At 42.8% G+C, this 5000-nt stretch overlaps 1 protein-coding gene across 4 annotated transcripts in view; it reads left to right on the forward strand.

Moving 5' to 3' along the window:
* LOC123517443 (ankyrin repeat and BTB/POZ domain-containing protein 2-like) overlaps positions 1 to 5000 on the forward strand; it is a 173079-nt gene that overhangs the window by 25518 nt on the left and 142561 nt on the right. For 2 of the 4 annotated variants that reach the window (XM_045277491.1, XM_045277490.1), the window contains one exon: positions 318 to 368. The gene's annotated coding sequence lies outside the window, so the exon portion shown is untranslated. Of the gene's footprint in view, positions 1 to 13; positions 146 to 317; positions 369 to 5000 lie in introns of those variants that run through there. The other 2 variants (XM_045277492.1, XM_045277493.1) reach the window with 2 other exon arrangements.

A 5000-nucleotide genomic window follows, 5' to 3' on the forward strand; every position in this document is an offset into this window, starting at 1 on the left:
ACATGAAGGGCTCCTGACGTGGGGCTGCCAGACGAACCTGATTAGGAAGGTGGGACAGCAATCGGTCACCTGGGCCGCTAATTGGCAGGTGGTCGCAGGTGAGGGCAAGTGATGCGCCAGTCATTAGCAAGATGAAGGTGGTGAGGTGATTATCAGTTGTAATTGTGAGGGGTAGGTAAGCATCTCTCTCTCTCTCTCTCTCTCTCTCTCTCTCTCTCTCTCTCTCTCTCTCTCTGTGTGTGTGTGTGTGTGTGTGTGTGTGTGTGTGTTTATCATTTTGTCTTATAACGCCGTACCTAACAGATTTCTGGTTACAGGTGAAGGGGCGCCAGAGACCAGTCTTCTCCGGGAGGCTAAGTGTTATACAGGTGAGTGCCTCTCAGCAAAAATATAATACGATTTTATGTAAGTTTTTTCCCTTCCTTTTATTTAACGCTGGAGAGTAAAGACTGTCGGTGTGGGTGGGGTGGGTAGGAGGTAGCAGGCACCTGTCGAAGTGATAATTACTGACTGGAAGACTGATAATTACTCTCACGGGGGAATTTTATACTCGGCGTCCTAAGTGGACTTGGCTCAGACCCGGCTGTGGCCCCTGAGCAGATTTGAATACAAGCATCTTTGTCAGTGGTTATGGAAGATGAACTTACAAAGCGTCTTATTCACGAAGATCACTTGGTTAATATGTATTACAAGGAACGAAGTATTAGTGAATATTGTCATCCTGGGTGTCAAACACTCTCTGTACTAGTTATGTTTCTGTCACAATACAAAAAAAAAAAAAAAAAAGTTTCTGTAAAGAAATACTGTCAGGTGAGGTGGGGCGGGGCACCACTTACAGTTCGGAAGGGGGCGGAGGGGGCAGCTGGGTGGAGAGGTGAAGAAGGTATGTGACTCCTATACGTTAAATCAGGGGACAATTCTTCTCTCCCTGAACTTGATCCCAAGCGACCTTTCCGTCAAGATAATTGCTTTCTGATTAAGAGAACTAATTGCCAGAGGTCGCGAGGTGAGGGACGAGCGTGGTCACGTGAGGTGTGCTATTTGTTATGTTGTCTACGTGTCAGGGTACGAGAAAAGGGCCATAAGAAGAGGGACGGGCATACGGACATATCACCACTATTGATGAAGAAAACTAAGATGTAAAGGAATGATGTGATGTAAGTAAATAGCAAAGGAATACTGAACCTCATTCATGCTCCGGTAAACACTGAAGGTTCCATTCCCACTAACTCAGGCATCAGCGTGGCCTATAGACGGCTCCAGTTTATTTCAGTTCGATTCACACTGTATTTCAGTTTGGCCGTACGAGACGGCATGAGGACCTGGCAGGTGCGTTCAGTGACAAGGCTGCAGTCAGTGTGAGTCTTGTAGCTGTCGCTGTGGTTTTCATTAAAACAAAATGGAAAACCAAAGCGAAAGGGAGAAAACAATTTAATTAAAGATTGATTGAAGATAAATTAGTTTTCTCACGATTATCTACCTAATGGACCAAGCGTTAATCGTGAAGAGGAGTTGGCTCAGTTACGTGAGATTGGATGAACAATTCTACATTGAATCATTGTCTATGGAAGTCCCCGGAAACATTGCCAGCGACCACAACCACCAGTGACTCGATGCATTTTTACTTTCAGAGGATCTAATTTCATACAGTGGTTTGGCACAAGGCGGTCAGTGCATTTCCCATTGTCAGAAGTAACCTCATGTGCATGTAGTTTCTGGATGGCATTACATCTTTGTCTCCATTGAATGAAACGTGAAGAGATTGTGACATTGGTCTTGCACCACCACTAAATGTTTATTTTCATGTTTAGTGTTTGTAAGTGTGATGATGGAAACACCCCTCGCAGAAACAAGGAAGTGTGCTAAGAATGGTAATTACAAGTGTGACTCAGACATGCTATTTTTGTATGTAGAATTTACCCTACTGGTGTGACGCTATAAGGCCTCAGTGGTACAGAAAAAAAAACCCAGACCTTTCGATATCTATTTGCTTACGTGCATCTCGATGTGTATCCTAACATAGTGGTGTATTTATATTGGTTTATCAATTTGTATAAAAAAAATAATATATTGAAAGCTGAAACTGTCAACGGGCTAATTCAGATCATGATAGTTTCATGAAGCATATCATGTCTGGTTCACCATTCCGTGGCATCCATTTGGTAAGTTTCCATATTTGTAGCGCTCATGGAGATGTTCTTAGATGTATGCTAGTAAGTGATATTTCTGACGAGTGTGTGTTAAAGTAACTCAGATATCCTGCATGGCACTTACATTTGATATTGAAATACTCATACAGTTTAGTTGCAATCGCTCTATACTGCACAATAATTAGTACTAATATATCATGATTGCATGTTCTGCAACATTATCAGCTTTCCGGTATATTATTTTCATTACTTAATCTTAACATAGTAAAGGTTTTAAAGCACGGAATGTTTAAAGAACAATGTTTTTTTTATGAAAAGATAATTGTGTTTCCTATTTTTCTCTCGGTGAATCATTGATAGAATATATAGATACAGAGTTTCTGTCATGTTTTGATACACGTTGCTACTTTGAATGCGTTGTTTTGGACTATGCGTATGGAAAAGTATAATATTACATTTAGTATCATTCGTTATCAAGCGGTCTTCGTTACCACAACCTCATTTTTGCTTTGTGTTCTATCTTTTAAATTTCGTGTATCAGAGCTGAGTATTTTGTATTTGCTTATATTACGCTGCGTTTGTCGTCTACTTGTCCATTCGCTCATCTTATATACGAGTATGTCTGTAGTCTGTAAGTCAGTTGCAGTTACATTTTGATTCTCAGCGTGAGTTAATACACGTGTTGTGCCTGAGTGTCCGATCCAAATAATCAGGAATTTCGATCAGCAGTTCACAGACATTTTCAAAATCTTTGTATTTTGAGGTTTCCATGTAATTCGATTGCTTATTTTGAGTTTGCGTACAAATAATCCATTAGGCAATACCTGCACCGTACTTATCTTTATATACCAGTTTATAGTTATCAATCGGATTCTTATTGGATGACTGTAACGTAGATTGATGTATTGAAGCTCACGAGGAAAGTAATTGTCAGCAAACTAATACATCCTTGACGTGCCACCCGTAATAACCGTGTTTTAATGTTATTTTCCTTTATATTTCCAAAATGTGTAATGTTTTCTGTGCTTCACAAATAATCAGCGTCCCATACGACTTATTAGACAAATCTTATTTCAACACGCAATTGTTAACGTGACTGCTACCACCATCACCACCACTACCCTCTTAACCACCACTACCACCACAACAACAACAACAACGATTCCAGCGACCATCATAGTCATCCCTTGGCCGCATCCACCAGCAGGGCACCCATCACAATCATCACTCCCATCCCCCTTCCCCCATAATCACCACTGCCGCCGCCTCGCTCTGTGAAGGGAGAGACAAGCTGCAGGGCCACGACTCCAGACGCACCCTGCAGCGCCTCACCTGCCGTACTTTTTATATCTCAACCTACACTCTCCACGCCCATCCTTCGTCTTCTATCTTGCACCTCTCCACTTCTCTCCATCCTCCACGCAAACCTTTACCTTTCCTCAGCTCTCTCTCTCTCTCTCTCTCTCTCTCTCTCTCTCTCTCTCCACCACGCCCATCTCTCATCTCTTTTCTATCTCCACCCGTTCATGCATTGTCATCCACACTCTCCCTATACTATTTACCTCCTGTCCTCATCCTCCACCTTCTTCGATGTCTTTCTTTTCTCAGTCATCCACGCTTATGTCTTCCATCTTCAGTCTCCACATCCATCGTCCACTTTCCTCTCCACCGCAAACCTTCATCTTGCACCCTCAGTTCCTCGTCTGCCTACTTAGTACCCTCCAGCCTTCATCCTGCACGTCAATCCTACGCCATCCATCTCTCTCTTTCACGGCTGTACTCTAATCTCAAATTGCAAGCTGTACTTTCGTCATATCCAATCCTGTTTTTCACTTTCATTGCTCACCGCCCTTCTTCCATTATCTACTTCTGTTCTTCTCTTTCACTCTGCATTCTGAGCCCTCCTTCACCGTCTCCTTCGAGTTTTCTCTTGATTCTGACCGTCTTCCACTCGGCGATTAATACATATCCTCTTAGATCTCCTCCATGTTCTGTATATCCTTGCGTATTGTATCTTGAAACATCCTTATTTGAGTTGGCTTTCCTGACGCTTTTCTCTAAAGACCATGGTGCAAATTTGGTGACATTATTGTATGGTACTCTGTTTCTAAGTACTTCTAAAATGTATTGGTGTGTCTTGTGTTCATCCATTTTCTTTCTTTTCCTTTGATTTCTTCCATTGTTTATTCCTTCTCTGCTTGTTTTTTTTTTTTTCTCTCTCTCTCTCTCTCTCAACTTCTCTTCTCTTGTCTTCTCTTCTCTTCTCCATTCTTCTTTTTGTGTCTATTATATGCGTCTGTCTTTTATTTCTTTTTTTTTGTGTGTGTGTCTATTCATCCGTTTGCGGCTGTTTTTCTGTCAGTCTGTCAGTCTGTCTGTCTGTCTGTCTGTGTCTGTGTCTCTCTCTCTCTCTCTCTCTCTCTCTCTCTCTCTCTCTCTCTCTCTCTCTCTCTCTCTCTCTCTCTCTCTCTCTCTCTCTCTCTCTCTCTCTCTCTCTCTCTCTCTCTCTCTCTCTCTCTCTCTCTCTCTTCTTTTCCTCTCTCCTCCAGCAGGCATCATAGTTGGACGTTAATAGTCGCTGAAAATTCAAAGATGGCGCCCGAAGCTGGTGCCTAGTGGGAGGGAAGCTGGGAGAGGGCAGAGGCTTGAGGAGCGGGAGGGAGGCGGCATAACACGGAAGGCGTAGGAACGGGAGACAAACAGGAAGAAGTGAAGCAGACGGTCAGAGAACATGAAAGAGAAAGAAAGGAAGTGTGTGTGTATGTGTGTGTGTGTGTGTGTGTGTGTGTGTGTGTGTGTGTGTGTGTGTGTGTGTGTGTGTGTGAGGAAGAGGAGGAGGAGGAGGAGAAG

The sequence above is a fragment of the Portunus trituberculatus genome, chromosome 42, assembly GCF_017591435.1.
Source record: "Portunus trituberculatus isolate SZX2019 chromosome 42, ASM1759143v1, whole genome shotgun sequence".
NCBI classification, from domain to species: Eukaryota; Metazoa; Arthropoda; class Malacostraca; order Decapoda; family Portunidae; genus Portunus; species Portunus trituberculatus.